Source organism: Sinocyclocheilus rhinocerous, unplaced genomic scaffold (genome assembly GCF_001515625.1).
Source record: "Sinocyclocheilus rhinocerous isolate Xijiao unplaced genomic scaffold, SAMN03320098_v1.1 scaffold254, whole genome shotgun sequence".
Taxonomy (NCBI): Eukaryota; Metazoa; Chordata; class Actinopteri; order Cypriniformes; family Cyprinidae; genus Sinocyclocheilus; species Sinocyclocheilus rhinocerous.
In genome coordinates this window covers 1,611,505-1,631,641 of record NW_015628690.1, presented here as the reverse complement: position 1 = coordinate 1,631,641, position 20,137 = coordinate 1,611,505, and the positions used below count along the sequence as shown (strand labels likewise).

The 20,137-nt window shown below is 36.2% G+C and overlaps 1 long non-coding RNA gene across 1 annotated transcript in view; it reads right to left on the bottom strand.

The window, feature by feature from the left end:
• Window positions 1–4,603: 4,603 nt before the first annotated feature.
• The window catches only part of LOC107738187 (uncharacterized), a 22,164-nt gene continuing 6,630 nt past the window's right edge, over window positions 4,604–20,137 (bottom strand). Inside the window, exon 3 of the long non-coding RNA XR_001639864.1 lies at window positions 4,604–4,629. This is a non-coding gene — a long non-coding RNA (uncharacterized LOC107738187). The remainder of the gene's footprint in view (window positions 4,630–20,137) is intronic.

The window sequence follows — 20,137 nt, the reverse complement described above, 5'->3', positions numbered from 1 at the left end:
ATATATATATATATATATATATGTGTGTGTGTGTGTGTGTGTGCATACACACGTAATATTTTTTGTACTTTATTTCTGATATTTTATTGATTTTATTGACCTATTTGGAAACAATCATTACTTTTGCAAGTAATTTAGTCATGTAGAATTTGCACGCTTCAACATTTATGCACAAGGGCCTTCAAAATGCTCAGAGTTCGCACATAAAATAATAAAATAATATAAAATAATAAAATAAAATAATAAAATGAAATGAAATAAAATAAAATAAAAATAGGTGGGTCAGATGTTCGTGTAACATTTCCACTTGTAACATTTCCTACAACAGCTCAGTCAAGCACATAGCTATAATAAACAGATCGGCATCAATGCAGAGTAACATTTTGTCTTTATTTTATTTCATCTACTTTTTCCGATATCATCATTTTTAAACAGCAATATCCACAAAATATTAACAGTGTGCAAGAAAACATGATTTATGGCACATCCGAGAAGAACAATTACAAAAAATAGATATATTTCTTCATAATCAAGGCAGAAAGATACATATGCATACACAGGAAAAAACACAAAGTAATGGGACAGGCTGAGATTGAAATCTACTGGCTAAGGACTCAGCTACAGATATTACCCACACAAAGCCTAAATCTCACCTCTCATGGTCATGAAAGAGCTCGATGGTGTGTGAAGTCGAACAACGTTTGGGAACGAGGAATTGAGGTTAAGGTATCACGGCCTCCTCAGCACCTTAAGTGTTCTCGCTGTGCGAATTAGAAACGGATATGCTCCCTCGTCCTGACAACAGGTCTCACAACGTAGAAAGCCGCGAAATGATTGCGGAGATTTTAGCATAACGTTACTTCAGGTAAACGCTATACTTTGGAGCACAGTGTATCCCAACACCGTGAGTCAAGAGGGTGGAGAACTCAAGCTAACTTAGCTTAGCTGACTTTCACAGTGTTTGCTCCAGTGTAATACCATCAAACATGGTACAGCAATTTTGTTTGGTGGCTAGTCAAAAAAACGTTTGTAGCGCTAGCTTTATTTTAGCACTAGCTCAGCGCATTTGAGCACTTCGCATGTGTCCAGAAAGGCTTCATCCTAATGTGGACTGCTAAGTGACTCTTCCTTTGTGAAAAAGTGAGAGTTTCTAACTTAACACTTGAATGGATTCAAATATAATCCTTCCTTTTTATAGAATACGGTTCTTTATCTCCTGAAGTGTCCATCTTTCTCTAGTTATTTTGCAATGCATAAGCCACTACACTGCTCAGGCTTAACAGGAAGTGATGTCGCTGGAGCAGCTTTGTCCACTGATGGGCAGCAGCGTGATTTTGTCGATCGCTGGATGAGTCAGAGCACTCGTGACCCCCACAAGCATTAGTCATTCTTAATACAGGAGCTGATGACAGCATCCCGTGGGCCGCGAGGAGCACAGGCCCCCTCTGTCCCACTACGAGCCCCTATTTCCTGCACTATGTTGTTATTTTCCAGCATTTGAAGCGGGACAATGGGGAAATTCTGTTTTTAGCACTTGGCTGAATACTGTGAGCGACTGTTTGGAGACAAAACCGTCACTCCAAAAGATTGTGCATCATGTGCTGGGTGCACATTGGACATTCAGAGTTGTGGTTTGACCTTGTCCCTCATCTTTTGCATGTGACTGCTCAGGCTGATGGGCCTGTTGCATAACACTGCACATCCTGCCCTTTAGATAGACTAAACAACCCAGACCACCTCGTGAAACGTGCCTCGAACAACGTCTTAAGCACCTTGCGTGGGCATTGTGTCAACAATCCATTCCACATTCCCTTGCAGGGAGCAGGTAACCTTATCACATGTACAAGCACTGGAGCCGTCCATCAGTTCCTTCCTTGCTTAAAGAGGACAAACTGAATGGTTAAATATGAATGATGGAAGAAACGGAAATATTACACAAAGATTACAAAAAGATAAAACATCCACAAAAAAATGAATGCGCTTTAGTTATCAAACACTGTACAGTATCATACTCAATGACCAGATTCCATGTTTCCATAGAAAGAAGAAATTGGAACAAACAAATCCAAACAGCTATTCTCAAAGTTAACACCTCTGAACATATCCTAAAGAAAGTTTATACATTTTTTTCCGTCTGTATGGATTTTACAATCAAGTTTGGTTTCAGAGAAAAAAAAAAATTGGCCTTTCCAGGGGCTCCGACTTCAAAATGACTCAATTTTATGGGGCGTGTCCGAGCCTGTGCTATATTAGGATCATAAATATTCATTATGATTTAATATATTTGATACCACAAATGTTGTTGTTTTTATTTCAAATTAATACCTCAAATAATAGGGCTCATTTTTTTATACCGAACTGCACTTTAGGAGGGAACTGGGAAGGATATTATTAGGTAAATATATTTTCTGCATTGTATAAAATTATTCCTTTATAACTTAGTGTTTGAGGATTCTGAAATATAGTATAAACACTAGAAAAAAAACAAAGCATTAAGCCTAATGAGTTTTTTTTTTAATCGATGAAAAGAAAAACTACAGCTCACAAACGGACTGAGAAGAGAGAGAGAGAGAAAAAAATAAGTTAAAATATTGGCAACTCTGGTTAATGTCTTGAATCCCTTTGTAAAACATGAAATGTGCTGTTTTGATAAAGGTAAGCAATTTTGGCCATACAAATCTAAAATGAACCTTTAGCTTGCAGATTCGACGTAACAATGCAGGGTTAATACCGAACAAGCGTTTACCACAGTGTGACTGGGCTAGCCAGCTAGTCAGTCGGCATAATCATGACTGTCTTCCTCTACTCTCCACCATCACCTATGGTAACAAGGTCAGCCGCTGCACTGAAAAACATGCTGGAGTATCTCTCAGTCTCTGTGTAATCTTTTGAAATAGTTTGTTGAAATTCGAAATCTGCCACCTCCTGTTAAGTACGTCTATATGCATGAATTTAGACAGGCGTGCTGTGCAGATTCATTCATATAGATTCACTCAACGCCGGGCTACATGACGCTAGGTATTCAGATATTGCCCCTTTTTGTTTTTACCGAGAGAGAGTGACATTTATTTTCTGGAAAATACTGTGGGTCCCAGGTAAAAAGAAGTGTTGGACTGAATTGCCCATTGACTGGGGATGGGCAGCGGTTAAAGTGGGACTGGGAGAGCTGGCCTAGACAGAGTAGCTATAGAATGATGCAAGGCTTCTTGTCTTTGAAAGGATTCTCTGAGGTGGGAACCCCCACCAGAAGAGGGTCACTGCGGGCATGCTGCTCACAGTAACTCATGAGGTCTGCAGCAGCCTTTGACACCTGGGAAAACGACAGAGAGAGAGGAAGAGAGAGAAATGGTGATACAGAGAGAGAAAATCGGTTAATTGTAAATGGTTTAACATTTCATTATATGCAATTTTACTGTAAAACACTATCAAAAACAAATTTGTACATCAGGGCATTTTGTGTTACATTTTCTGTTATTTAGTTAATGTTTACTGCATTATTTTAGTGACGCGTGTTAAAACTGATGAACCGTGTATGACCCTGTGAATAGTCTATATATGAATATTAGTCATGATTTATTATGGACAGGGCACTTAAGATGAACTCTGATTCATCATATGGCTTTCTGTTGTGCCACCGTTATTATTATGGTGGTTCATTTTAAAGGGATAGTTCACCCAAAACTGAAAATTCTGTCATCATTAATTACTCACCCTCATGTCGTTCCAAACCTGCAAGACCTTTGTTCATCTTCGGAACACAGATTAAGGTATTTTTGATGAAATCCGAAATTTTAACGATGTCCTTTCTACCTTACTGGGTCTGGGAACATTTCATTTAGATTCATTTGTCTATGGAGGGTCAGAAAGCGCTCAGATTAATCAAAAATATTTTAATTTGTGTTCCGAAGATGAACGAAGGTCTTACGGCTTTGGAACGACATGAGGGTGAGTAATTAATGACAGAATTTTCATTTTTGGGTGAACCATCCCTTTAAGGTAAAAGGTAGATTTTAGTAGTTCAAGTTTATAGTCATGGCTACATTATATCACTTAATGAACTATATGTGGTAATACTTTATTTTAAGGTGTTCTTGTTACACATGTTACATGTACTTACTATTATAATAACAATAAATTATGAATAATTACATGCAAGTGACCCTAAGCCAAACCCTAATCCTAACCCCAACCATATAGTAAGCACATGTAGTTAATAATTAATATTACTCAGTACTTAAATGAATAATTACACTGTAACAAGGACACCTTAAAATAAAGTGTATCCCTATATGGATGTAAGGTGTAAAACAAACAGGCACCTTGTAATACCGTCAAAGTGTTCTGATGTTCTGACAAACACAGCTGCCATTTTTTTTAAATAAAATTTAACAGGATTATTCAAACAGTTTTCCTCATACAACCACTACGCTTCCATCTTGATTAAAAAGAGAAAAAAAACATTGCTTTATAGAAAGCATGTTACATAGAATAATGAAATCTTGTGTACCTTAATACGTTCGTAGCCTGCCTCGATCCGCAGCTGCTCCACCAACTTCCTTGCCTGGGCTATGTTATTATTCGTCGACATTCTCTGCCATCGGTTATCGTGCCAAGTAAAAGGAGAAAATTCTACAACAAAACAAAAATGCAGCAAGATTAAAACGGAAGCAGAATTTAATGCATACACAGTATCACGTATAGACAATTTATGTGATAAATGAGATAAAATGCTTCTTGAGGTGCTTTCAAACTCACTACATACTTTTAAAAGACATTAACCCCTGTCACACATACAGTCTTTACTGGTAAATTACCGGTGTGCTGTAAGTTGTAATATTTTGAATCTCACTTATGGACAAAAACAGTTGAAACAAACACAGGTTTAGAACGACATAAGGGCGAGTACACTGAATTTTTATTTTTGAGTGAACGAATCCTTTAAATTACAATCGTGCCTGATAATTTGAGAAAGTCAGGTCTCCATAATAGTTTAGATGCATAAATAATATACATGTAAATCTAAATATCTGTCTGACAGCTCCGAACACACAACTACCCAGCAACATCAGTCCAGACCACCCAGTTCAGGGGGCCCATCAATCAGACTAACGGTACAACTAAAAACAGGTGCGTCTGTCCTCTGAGGCTAAACACAGCGGCTTATCTTCTCCCTCCTTGTTTTAGGACCAAGTGTTCTTACAAACAAAATGTGTGGGGACAGACGGGCACACACCCATAAAATAAAAAGGGTTAACAAACCTGAGAACATTTCCATCGTGATTTTGAAGAATGCTTTTCAACATTGGGGTCCAAAACACTGGATCCCACTAAGTTTCATTGAAGTATACTTTTAAAAAATATGATCTTTTGTGTTGAACAGAAAAATGAAAGTCATACTGGTTTGGAACAACATGAAGGTGATTCCTTTACTTTAATAGCTTCATAGCATAAACCGTTTTTTGACTGTGCTCATGTCAGGAGATTTGCTCAACGCAAGTCTTTCATACAGCTGCATCCTCCAAAAGGTCATTTTAAGAACCACTTAGCAGCACCAAGTACATTTTAATATCAGCACACCCACAGAGAGGTGACTATCAAAGCAACCGCAGAAACGCAGGAAACACTGGAGGCAGTGAAAGGTTTGGTTCTTTCTAGAGACAAACACGCTCCTTGTACGCCCCCCTCCCTTTGCTCCGCACGCGCGCTCTCTCAAACCAGCGCTGCACCCCTGGCATTCCAGGACGTTCCTAGAAGGGGCCGTAGTTCTAAACATATGTTGATTAGTGCCTGGGCTTTGTCTTCTCATAGCAAACACAGTCTCTTTCACGGCTCCATGTGCTGCATTCCAGGAAATGGGCACAGCAGCCCTGCATACATAATTGCAGAACTCTAGAATACATTGGCATATTCATTCAAACATACAGGTCTCATAAAGGACGATGTCTCTCTGCACAGTTTTTTCCAACCACATCTTCCTTTCTTTTTTAAAAAAGAAAACCCTCACAGGAAAACTGCAAGATTTGGATAGACAGAGCCATAGTTTGTAGTATAGACTCCATGTAGGCTGCTGTGATTTAATCTCATCTACTGAAAAGCAGTAAGTTTTACATGCACAAAAGTGAGACATGTAGCTGGTGTATTTGGGTCTAAAGAATTTTGCAACTGATTTTTGCAGTTTGCAACTAGAAGTGTGCTTGAAAATGTGAATCAACACAGATGCATTATACTTCTACCAATACAACAGCCTACATTGCAACACATTTTAATACTGCACAAGTGCAGATTAAAACAAGGTAGTGCATTCCAGAAAGTGTGTTTATATGTGGGTAAAAGGCGTTAAGATGTCGGCATCAAAAGATATTTACAAAAGTTATTTTATGTCCATAGAAAGCACATTAAATGTAAGTAAAGTGTCTACTTTTAAGGTTTCAAATAAGTTTTTGGAGGATAAAATTTCAAAATTTGGTTGAAATAATGTTAGGGATGCACCGAAATGAAAATTCTTGTCCGAAGCCGAAACCAAACAAAATGAAACACTGGGCTGAAGGCCGAATATGTTTTTTACCAGCAACAATCCCCCCTTCCTCTTCTCATCGAAGACATGTGATGCAGGTCCTAAACAGTCTCTCGCTGTCGGTGCTTGTAATGATTTTTGCGTCTTTCTCGGACAGTTTTAAACATTTCCACACTGCTGACGTGTGCTGCATTAAAGAGTACACGCCTCTCACTCTTCGCTGGTTGCCATTTGATCACGTCATATCATTGTTCGGTACAATTTATTCGGTATTTTCACTTATTCGGTCGAACACCGAAAGAGCTTTTTTTGCTATTTTCGGCCGAATAATTTCGGTTGCCGAACATTCGGTGCATCCTTAAATAATGTTACATTTTCATTCAGTGTTACACAATATTTATGTAAAAATTCTAACAACATTCTTATTCTGACGTGTACATATTAAAATATATAAAAGAATAAGGGAGTATATTCAATTTTATTTTGTTTTAAATGAATAAAAAATTCTTACTGACAAATGGGCAAAACCTAGGATAGTGGCAAATGTTAAAAATGTAAAATTACAACTAATTAGTATTTGGGGTGAAAGTAATTAGTCTTTTAATGTCATAAATTGATTTTTGTTGTAAATATGCCTGACAAGATTGTTACACTGAATGACATTTTAGTGGGTTCTTCTGTAAATCAGGGAAAAATGTATGATATTTATTTTTTGCTCAAAAAAACAAAAACAAAATTGCAATTAAATTAAACAGAAAACTGTTTAATTTTGGGGGGGGGGAAACAACAACAATTTAAAGCAGTATTACACTTATTGTTTTCATGCTTAAACCCTTTTCATCTTTGACCCATGTGCAGTTATTATCAAGCTACAGCAGGTTTTGTGCAAAGTCCATGCACAGTCTTCATCTCATCTGTGTAATCAAATATTTGAAAGAAGAAATGCACGTCCAACATACAATCGCATCATCAAGATTTGTTAGTTTGACTTCACATGTGACTACCCTTCTGAAAAAGAAGTGTTCTTAAAAGGATAGTTCACCCAAAAAATGAAAATTTGATGTTTATCTGCTTACCCCCAGGGCATCACAGTATTTATATCGTTTTTTTACCTCTGATGCACTGCAATGTCTAAACTCTCTGAACTGTCCTGAGCGCGTCCTCGACTACATCTTGGATGCCCTGGGGCTAAGCAGATAAACATCAAATTTTCATTTTTGGGTGAACTATCCCTTTAATTGAATGATGAACCGTGCACTTTTAGTGCACTTCAAAACTAGTATATTAAAATCTAGTATAGTATATTAAAGTACATTACAGAGAATCCAATATTAATGAAATGGCATCTTAAGTGTAATTAAAGAGAATTCACTTTCATTATTATGTTTCTTATAAAGTACAGATGGCAAATGAAACATTTTAAGAGTACATTTTAAATCACTGTTTAAATCAATCTGTGCTTTAAAATCGTATACTTATTTGGATGTGTAGATTAACTTAATTTTAATTGCAGTGTGTTTTTTTAATATTGCACTTATATTTAAATTAATAATATATTGCAATTTAATATATTAAAAATACTTAATTGCAATTTCATCATTACAAATCTGTATTCAAATATATACAAGGTATAAGCTTCAACAGAAATGTGACATACTTTAGCTTACTATAATAAATGTTGTCAGTACATTCGGCAGTACACTTTAATCATATTTCAAAGGCAATTAAAAACTACATATTAAAAAGTCTGACTTTAGTGGGTCAAAAACACTCAAGTTCATTGCATTTAATATAAATAGAACTTTAATATATTCTAATTCAATTGCAATTGACGTGCAATTAGAAGTCTGAAAACAGTAGTATATTCATTTAAAGCATATTATTTATAGAATACATACTCTTTTTTTAAAAGTATGTTAAAGTATACTTTTTCACAAGGGGTTGTGTGCTCACAGATGTGCATTTATGAACATTTTACAACATGGTTACTCTACAAAAAGTGGATTCAAAAATCAGAGAGCTTTAGACCGTGTCACAAGGCACCACAGAGTGCGCTGAACTCCCTCTGGATCTTTATTTTCTCTTCAGAGTCAGTGAGGATTAAGCCTTATCCATGACATACACACATACACACTCCTCATTCTCTCTCTCTGAGCTGGAACCAGGTTCACGTGCAATCACACCCTGCTCCTTCACATGACTGTGCGGTCTGCAGCGCCAAGGAGAGTCTCCAAAACAGGCGTCTCTTTCTCCACTCTGTGGTATTCCTGATTCTGAGGAAGAGGAGGAGGAAGGGGGCACTGGAAAACTGCACCCCACCCTTGAGTCTCTGTGCCCTATTTTAAGCCACATTGAGCTTTTGCATATTCACCAATAATTAAAAGCTACAAAAAATACAGAGCGAATAGATTTCTTTATTTGTTAGCATAAACTAACTTTAATAAATGCTACAAAAACATGTTGTTCATTGTTCATGATACCTAATGTGTTAAGAAACTGAACTCAATTTGCTACCAGTAAATACAACTAACAGACCATACAACAATCAAACATTCTTCCCATGTTTTTTTTTTACTTCTGACTGCTTTGGTATGTCTCTGAAGCATCTAAAAGGCATTGATAAATTCAGGATGCAGCATGTAAACAGAGTTCAAATGAGAATGTGAAGTATGCATCATTCTGTTTGGTCACAGTCTGCTCTGATATGTGTGGCTTTGCAAGCAGACTTTTTTTTCTTAAGTTCAAAGTGAGACTTTGAACTTAAGTTCAAAGTTCCCGCCAGCTTTCCAATCAAGCGCCAGCATTAAATCAAAAAGCCCCTGCCTCTAACGGACACTTGGTGGCAACGTGCCGGCTCGCGCAGTAATCTCACCAGGCTCCAGATGCTTCCTACATTCCCGCTCTCTGAGCTCTCGGTGGGAATACCGCATATGACTGTTCTAAACAAGGAGCGCGAGGGAGGAAAAGAGGGGGGCGAGAGAGGAAAACAGAGCGTGTTCTGGCCATCAACAAGAACTGATCAACGGCCCATCAAGCCTGCCCAGGAAAGATCATCTCATAAGCAACTTCCAATTAAATCTGAGTCTGGTGATTATTTAGGCCATTGGAATTTGTGCTTGCTCATTATAGAAGCTTGTGAAAATAATAGCTGTTTCATTATTTCTAATACTAGTTTATGATGTACTTAAGACAGTTTAAGTTGTTAAAATAATGCTTAAAATAGCTTGGTACAAAAAAAAACAATCAAATTCATGAGCAGCAAACACTGGTCATTTCTGAATTAAAACTGATGGCTGTTCTAATTTTTGATGTTAAAATATGTAACATACACTACTGTTTAAAAATGTGGGGTCGGTATAACGTTTTTGAAAAAAGTTCCAAGGCTGCATTTATTTGACCAAAAATACGTGAAAAATGTGATTTATTGTTGTGATGGCAGAATTTTGATTTTTTTTTTTAGCAGTCATTATTCCAGTCTTCAGTGTCACATGATCTTTTAGAAATCATTCAAATATAAAGATTTTGTGCAACATTGCTTATTATTAGCATGTTGAAAGCTGTTGTGCAGCTTAATTTTTCCTGATACGCTGATGAATAGAAAGTAAAAAAAAAATTATGTATTTGAAATAGAGCTCTTTTTTACCATTATAAATATCCTTACTATCACTATTGATTAGTTTAATGCATCCATGGTGAATACAAGTATTAATTTCTTCAAATAAAATCTTGCTAACCCCAAGACCACTGAAATAGGAAATTTGCCTTTTTTTTTTTTAAAGCCAATAAGCTGCAGTTACATCAGCCCTGAACCATAATTTACTACCAGCTGGTTGGTTGCATGGGGATGCAGCATTTGACTGGACAAAAATCTGTGTAGAGGATGAATCATCAATATTTTTGGGCAGTTTTACTAAGAGAAAAAGACCTTTAAGAAAATTTTAGAAGTGAATATATGCTAAAAGTAAATTCTGTCAACATTGAGGAGTATGCTAGCATACAGATTTGCCCCAATGCAAATACACGTCCTAAAAGCCAGCTAACCACAAACTAGTCAAAGTTGAAAGTAAGTAGATTTGCACATCTCTACTAAGAAAAAGCAGCAACATCAGAACATGTTTTGTCTTAGCATTGTGTCCATTTTGACGCAGCAACATTGGGACAACCAGTAGCATGAGTTTAAGGCATGACTGTCTTGTTTTTTAATCCAGCTGCAGACAGAGAGTGTGCAAAACATTCATTATTTTTCTAATTCATGAGTTCCTTATAAATTCACAGAGTTGCAATGCTGCACCACTGTGACTCCAAATGATCAACTCGACTACGTTCCCCACCCTCAGGCTCAGTCAGCTGCTGCAGAGCTTCTTACAAGAATCAGAAACTGAAAACACCTACAAACTTGATCAGCTGCACACTGAAATGCCAGAAGTGTTTTCTTCGGCTTACAGGACTTTCCAGGAAAGCAGCACACTCGAAGGGGGAGGGGAATGAGGGGCATGGAAGGAAAACGAAAGGAAATGAATGGGATTTTTCATCTCCCAGCTGAGATCATGTGACGAAGTGTTTGCTCACATAAGCATGCATGTGCACAGAGGGGTCACAGAACGTTCGTGTGCCTCTGTCTGTGTGTGAGGGTGTGACCAGACACCGAGACAGACAGACTCATGACCAGGAAGACAGATAAAAAGACATGGGGACAAATGACTGAAGTGGGTGGAAATTGTTTGGACAGGCTTATACAACGTGTTCCCTGCAGAACCCTTACTGATAGAGTTCTGGCAGACACATGCGGCATGCAAAAACACAAAGACCTGATAAAAATTAGCATTATGAGACTGTTTTCTTTACAAAAGGTCCCTAGCACCAATATGGTGATCTTACAGTTTAATTATGATGATGGAACTCATCATAATTGAGTTCCATTTACAGGAATTTACAGTTCCCATAAGGTTAGGGACCGGCGCAACGTCGCCAACACCCCACCGAAACGTTTGATCAGACAGGTGGAGCTGGCATTGCCGGTGTGTGCATCACTCCGTGGTACCTACACCACCCTGTCAAAACTTGTTTAACAAAAAGGCAGACAAAAGAGGGATTTGAGAAGATCTGAATAGCTCAAGTCAAGCCACTTTATGATAATACCTTTAAATGATCATCGAGCGAAAAATTACGCTAAGGAATTCATTAAGAATGTGTTTAACAGTCGGAGGAATTGTAGGAATGCTGTCCTATGCAATTTATGTTGAATGTTACATGAAGCTATTGTGACCACAAATCCTGGTTTCACAACACTGTAAGCCATAAATACTCTTAATGGGATCCTAATGCAACATGCAACACGCTATAAAACAGGGATCTTCTACCTTTTTAGAGCTCTTTGGTGTACAGAGAGCAAAAAAAATTGACTGTTGCATTTTAAGGCTGACCTATAATGTGACCATTTTAATGTGTTTTGCATTTGATGCTTGCTTACATTGCAAAGACATTAAAAAAGGTACAAAGTCATATACAGTATGTATACTTTACATTTTAATGTTACATTCAAAATTTTGGGATTGGTCTCTTATGCTCACTAAGTAAGCATTTATTTGATCCAAAATACAGTAAGAAATATAAATAATATTAAGCAATATTGTGAAATATTATTACAACTTAAAAAATGTATTGCATAATTTAATTTAATTTAATGCATTTTAAAATGTAATTTATTATTGTGATGGCAAAGCTGAATTTTCAGCAGCCATTACTCTAGTCTTCAATGTCACATGATCCTTCGGAAATTCTAGTATGCTGATTTGGTGCTCTTAAAAATCTTATTATTATGATGATCATTGTGAATTGTGATTTTTTTTTCAGGATTTTTTGATTAATAGAAATTTCGGAAGAATGTTTGAAGCAAAACTCTTATAATATTATACTCCTTATAATATTATAATACTTAATTTATTTCCTTGCTGAGATGACAGAAAACAGATTTAGCCTATTCATTTTATTTAATTTCTTAAAAAGAATCTTACTGACTTACTGAAAAATAAAAATAAAAATAATCTTATATGGAAAGGACAATAAAACTTATCACAAATTTAACTTCTTAGCTTGAAGTTTAATTTAACATAACGTAATTTTATTTAATGGATTTATAATTTAATGCATTTTCAGAATTTTAATCATTTCCAATAAAAGCAATGAGTAAAAAAAGTAAACAATAATTAGAAACCTGCACATTTTCTTAGATCAGCTGAAAATTAAATGGAAATAAACAGAACTAAAAGAGCAAGTCCATATATATGAAAAACCAACCAACATATACATTCTGCAAACGGAACTTGTATGCAAAGACATGCAAACCGACAACCACTGTGACACTTTACAGTAAAAGGTTCACTCTATCAGCAACAGATACTGAAAATAGGTTCACCCCCGTTGACAGACAATGCCAGAAAAGCAAAGAAACGTGCCTTGGGAGGAGGCACCAATTTTGCACACTCTGCAAAGAGGCTGAGGTGAGGTTAAAAAGGTGGGCAAATGGAAAAATGAATGATAACAAAACACAAAAGAGCATGTGTGGGAGAGCCATACCCTCTCCGGATCTACTTCATCGGTGACTTTTCTTCAGTCAAGGATGGAAAGAAAAGGGAAGCATAAACAGTTTTTCTGCAATGACAAAACAATTATGTTGCCAGAAAACCGGATCTAGAAATATGTGAGAACCTCTACGTGACTCAGGAAGGTGCATGAGCTGATAAACATCAGCAGTGGAACAAACAAAATGCTGCGTATTGCCCTCTTCCTATTCTGAGAATTGAGTATTTACGAGACGGCACAAATCAACAGCCTTTTCATGATTCACTGAGCTCCAGGAGAACGTAAGTCGGTCAGATCCTTGAGAGAGTCTAGAAGCGGGAGATTTGGTTCACTCACCGGGTCACTCACGCAAACATGTGGTTCCAGCATAATGTGCGTGCACATTGGACAAAAACAAGTCCTTTGAGGCGAGAATCAGAGCCAGGTGCTTGGCAATTAACCATTGTGATCAGACAGTAAACAAAGCATAGAGGGCAGAACAGAAAAAGTGACTAACAGGCCTCTTTCACAACAAACGACTTCCTCCCCCGGGCCACTTCCATATAAGGTCAAAGGAAGCTGAATAGACGGAAATGGGGAACTCCTAAGGGGTGCGACGCAGCTTCCAGTAAGTATGAGTGGCACTTATCTTGGGGATTCTGAGCTGATGCGTCTATTACCTAATATAGTATTCGGTCTGTTTTTCTGCTCCTTGGAGTGAGCAGCCGTTTTCACTGGAAAGTCTGCAGCATGTTGATTAAAAGTTCCACATGTATCATTTTGAGCTGTGGAGAATGAAGACGTGTGGTGGAAACATTAGCCATGTTTTCCACAATCTTGTTCAGAACTGTGCCAGCTACGGAGACACTGCGTTTGGACTGGAAGAGTCTGAGATGAGACACTGTGGTTGGTTCTGTTCTTGTGGGAATGTACATGCGTGGAGGTTGGGAGATATTTGAGATGACGCGAGACATGTCTTTTCAAGGCAGCCAGTGACGCAAGAGCACTGCGCATGTCTTCCCTCTTTTACTCTCTGATAAAACTACAGCACTGTGTCCACTTCTAGCTTAAAGTCACCATGAAATCAAAATGGACAACTTCAGCATTTTATGAAATACTGCAGTGTTTTATTTATAAATCATTTATTTGTGCACATAAATATATATTTTTTTAATTAAAATTCCTTTGCAACGACATGGGAAACCGATTCTGCATTAGTCTTCAATACTGATCATGATAATTTGATAGTCGTTTAAAATAATTGAATGAAATAATTTATAATAATAATACATAAAGAATTCCATCATAAATAATTTGCATTATTTTAATTTAAATATATTTGAATAAATTAGCAATGCACAGTATTAAAACTGCCCCATATTGACAAGTCGATAAATATGTTCATGTTATGGTCAATAACTGATAAATAGATGACGGCAATGTTGTTATTGTTAACTAAATAAAAAATTATAATTATTCAGTAATTGAAATAAAGCTGAAATTAATTCAAACAGAAGAAAAACTAATGAGAAAAACGTACTAAAATTACCATTAGCTATACAGAAATATAAAAAGAATAAAAACAAAATAAGAAAAATATTAGTATATATTTAATACTAAAATAACATAAGTATGCACAGTTCAATATAAAATATTGAGAAATATATGTCTAATATCTACTGCTAAAATAGATCAATAATTATGACCAATAACCGATATGGCACAGACACATTGTGCATACCTAAGACAATAGTGTTGCAGAACACCTGCAAAAGGCTTAGTATAATTTAGAATGACTATCCAAACTGTTCAAGGCTGCAAGAAAGGCCAGTGATCTTTGATCCAGAGTCTTGCATTCTTACTGGAAAACCCTTCCTCTTTCTTCTAAATCTGATATTCTAGCTGCAGGAAGTGACAGCGTGCTGTTGTGCAGCGCTACAGAGCTCGTCTACTCTCCAAACAGCGCACTAGATGACCTCTGTGCAACCTCTGTGACATCTGACAAGTGCCAAAGTTCTGCTGACACCCTCCTCCGCTGACCGCTTTGCTGCTTTACTTGAATCTGCACCCCATGACGCACATTATACGCATCTCCTCCAAGCTCTATATACATAAACAAGAGACATAAGCATGGTTCAACAGGCAGTTGACCTAATGTTCTGCATTCCTTCTTCAAGTATAAATACAGACCTCTTCCAATGACTACGACATGGTCATGAGAGAACAAACAAACAAAAAAAACTTTATTGCATTTTGACCCACTTGTAGCAATGAAAAGCTGCAATGAAGCCACTGATGAAAAGTGTTCTCCTAATGTAAACATGCACTGGGGATTTAAGCACCTATGATTTTTATGTAAGCTATATGAAGATTAAATAATTTAGAAACAGTTGAGGCCAATCCAATGCCAGTAGAGCCCACAAACCACGAGTGAACAGAACAAATGGTGGGTCTTCAAAGGCATTTTTACATATTTTATATAGGGAGGTGAATCAATCGAATCAATCAAAAAAGAGAACTAATTATGTGCTCCAGTGTTGTTATTTGTAACTATTAACACTGTTTTGGTTATTTCAAATAAATATATTGAAATAAAGCTGAAAACAATGTAAATATGAAAAACTTAAATAAACATTTTGCCTTGGCAACTAACTGTAATAAATACATTTAAGCACTAAACCTACCAGACTAAAACTAAAATAAAAATAAAGTTAAATAGAAATATACAAAACTAATAAAAATGACATAGCAACATAGCACATAGCAAAACTACTAAATTGTGAAATAAAATTAAAATGAAAACTGAAACTATAAAAATGAAAGCTAATTAAAAATATTAATAAATAATATAATAGCATATACTGTATTTTCCCAAAAAAAAAACAAAAAAAAAAATTGCACAGAGAGAGAGAGAAAAAGTAGCACCGGGTCAAAATTGCATTTTAAGAGAAAAAAAAACATTCCATTTATTCCAGAAAATATGGTATATAATACTAAACTAACACTAATGTGCACAGATTGCACCTAACATTAAAAATGCCATTGAATGGCAAAATTGGAATCAAAATAAAGGAAGAATATTTTAAATAATAATTGTTTAACGGTGTCTTTTAAATGCTATGGCAACTCCAGTTAAGCAAATCACAAAAAAAATTCGATGCAAATGTATTAATATAATTGTTCCTTCACTTACTTTTTTTATTGCGTTAGCGGAGATCATTGTTTTTGTAAAATATCCATCTCATGCATATGTATACAGACCAACAAACGGCACAGTTCTCATTCAAGGGTAACTGATTAATTTATCTGTCATGTAGTCGAGTATAATTCACACAATGATTAAAATGCCTCCCCTTAGGTATAGAACAAGTCATTATTGTACGAGAGACGTTTCTAACTGAAACACGTGGAATCAATTGCACATGACTTGTAATGGAGACAAATCTTGATAATTACTATGGCAGGAGTGGAGGCAGCTTTATTAAAGTGACCATTCACTAATGTCACACAGTTTTATAAATGGTGACCAAGAGGGAGAGAGAATGAGACGGAATAGTCGGTCTGCGGTTGCTCTCGGCGTCTGCCGTCACCTAAAACAGCAGGGCATTAGAGAGATATACGGCAGGGCGTTTCACACCTCTGTCGTGAAACTGCGTAAAGCAGGTGGTTCACATGCATGGCAGAGGATTTCTGACCTGGTCCCCGCTGGACTCCTGCTGAGAAGGGCTGCTGCAGATATCAGCTGCACACGTGTCAAACCTCACTCCTGCTTTCCCAAACAAGTCACCCTCAGTGAAAAGAGTGTACTTCTCTACCACAATAGAGCTAGCAGGTCTGTTTACATGTAAAGGCTGCTAATGGAAAGGCTGCTAGGATGATCCAATTAGATATGCTATCGGGACAGGTGACTTAGTGCGAAGTGTTTTTGTTGTTGTTGTTGCAGTGAAATGGAGGCAATCAGGAAAACTTCCTGTAAATGGTAAAAAAATCAAAATAAAAAAAATCAATACACTTCTTGCATGCAACATATTTCCTTGACCTGAAGAAAGTAAACAAATGAGAAACTGTCTTTGAGCTTCCTCTATTGCAGGACTACCTGTAAAGGCCTGGTCAGGTGCCAAGAATGCTGTTGTTTTTTAAAAGCATCATACTGACCAATTCTGTCTTAAATAACATCCTTTTTCCAACATGGTTATATTTTGCATTGATCAAACAATCAACTACAAAATGATCATGATAATTTGATAGTCTTGTTTAAAAAATAAAATAGCAATGAAATAATTTAGAAATACAATTTCAGCTTGTTTTGAATGTGTATAGCCATCCTAAAGAATTTGCATTATTTTAATTTAAACAGAAATATTTGATTAATAAATTAATAATTAAATATAATACTTTTAAATTATACAAAAATATTTTTATTTTAATTTAAATGCATGCATGCTGTAATTTTTACAAATAAATTTAAATGCAAATTCTATAAATCAAGAACACAATATCAAGGTGAAAAAAAAAATTTATCATCATGCAGCCTTAGATCAAACGGAAACCCATGAAAACTGGTTTTCCCTGAGCAGTTATGTATGAACACTAAACCTTTGACCTTGGTTTGCAGGACAGGACTCAGTGTTGGGAAGCCACACCTCTTCTCTTAAATCTTCCCCATGCTGAGGACGTTTACAGAGTGTGGAAAGGCCCTAAAATTAGGTCAGTGCTCCAGGAGCTTAACCTACTTGCTTAAGTACTGCAAGAAAACTGTATTTATCACCAACACCAGCAGACAGCCTAGTCCACGCCAAAACTATTATCTGAATATCTGCCAAGCCTTTAAGGGTATTGAAAAGAAAAGCAGTATAATTAGTCACTTCACATAAGAGAGGCAGGCATTAGAGATTGTTGTTTCAAGTGTTTGGCTGTAGGACTGAAAAGTGTTTTGTGTGTTGGTGGCAAAACAGCCAGGTGTCAGCTGCAGCACCCCGTTCCCGTGATTGCGCTCTGGGAGGGGAAAGAGCAGCCAGGATCCCCCGTCTAGTCATGGGAAGGGTCAACTTGTGTCAGACTTGGGTCAAAGTTGAGTCTCGGGGGTGCCAGTGGTCACCGGTTAGCCAACACAATATCTTCCACTGCATGACTAGCCTCAGCACATCGGTCTCATTTTTAAACACCTCAAATGTGAGAAATAATGCTTGAATGTTAACTATTCATAAGAGCATGACCTTTAACCTCCATTACAAATTCTAACTGCTGAGGAAATTTTCCTGAAAGACACAGTAAGATTAGCCTTAGCTTTGCAGTCATAGATTCATCTGTGTTGGATGAATTATTACAGTGCTAACAGTACATACAGTATAGTGCTTTTTTATAAAAATAAAAAAAAAGTGACACAAATAAATGTTTTATTATAATATTTAATATAATATATTTTCAACAGTAAATTTTTAACGTGCATTATTATTTTATGTAATACAGTAAATTTTATATAAATTAATGTTATATTTATACACTCATTTTATATACACGTAAACTTATTAATATAAAAAAAATTACATTTATTTAGTTACTTTATTTATTAAAAATTTAATTACACTTTTTTCATACAAATGATCCAATCATCAATCATCATACACAGCCTGATCCAATAATAAGGAAGAAAACATAATAAACAAATAAATAACAGTTGATATCAATTAGTATCAATTGATATTAATTTGCCACACTAGCAATAGAAGGTTCAATCGAGAGCATTACACTGAGGGATACAGTAATCCACACTGTGTCCTCGGGTTACTGCACATTTTATCATCCAGGCATGCTATGCATACAGAAACTTTGCATACCATGCACAGTAAACATACTGTGGAACGAGCTATATAGTAGTATGCTATTCCAAACGTACTCTATGCTCGTAACATGCAGCCACAATGCAAAACAGCACAGAATTCACATGAACAGTGGAACACTAACAAACAACCCGTGTTCCTATATTTGGATATCAGCTGACTTGCACGTTATACAGCTGGTTTACTCGGAAAGGTGAGAGAATGCTCATGACCTTTGAGTTCATTGATGTTGAAGTAGATTAATGTACCAAAGGTTTAGAAAGCAGGACAGACAGTAGCTTACTGCTAGTACACCAGACAAGACGCTCAGAACACTGATTATGTTATCAGATCAGCCAGAACATGGAAAGAATAGCAGAATTAAGTGTTTGTTATGTTCCAGATGTAATCAACTTTTAACATTCAGACCGTGTGCAACTCGTATCAAACAAAAACAAAAAAAAATGGATAAGCTTTAGTTTTCTAAGGAAGAATCATTAAAATTCCAATAAGAGGAACGTTACAAATAAAGCAGCATTCCTGCAGCGCTTCAGTAGTTCACTGGAACTTACAGCCATTCAAACCATTCAAAACATGCGTCTACCCTCTAACCATCAGTCTAGCACAGATATGGATGAAACTTTCATGCAAATATATATGGCAATGCAAACAGAGACCAGGGCAAGAGGGAAATATTTAATTATGTTCCAAAAATATTTGCTGCAACACTTTATTGGAATACGATCATACTGCTCATTAGGCTATACATTGTGTTTCTTTGTTACATTTTCCAACAATAAATGTTTTATAAAAAATTATAATTTAAATAATAATGATATATGTAATAATATAATAATTAGATATTTGTTATTAATTGTTATTATCATTATATAATTTTAGATTTTATTTATTATTATTATTATTTTGCACAATGTATTCATTTATGAATATTGTTGGCTCTGTAACAAATTGCTTATGTTCCTCTACTGTCGTTTTAGGTAGATGCACAGAATGTAATGTAAATGCAAATGTAATAATATAATTAAAAGTGACACTATATAAATCTTAATATTAATCATGAAACTTCAAGATCTCTGCAAACATGCATACAGCCTACTAAAACAGCATTAAATAAGATACTATATAAGAGGAGGAGGAGTGATGGAGGCGGCAGTGCGCAAGTAGTCAATGCGCAATGCACTGCACCCCCAGCTGCGAACCATGAGCTAGAGTGGGCCGCGCA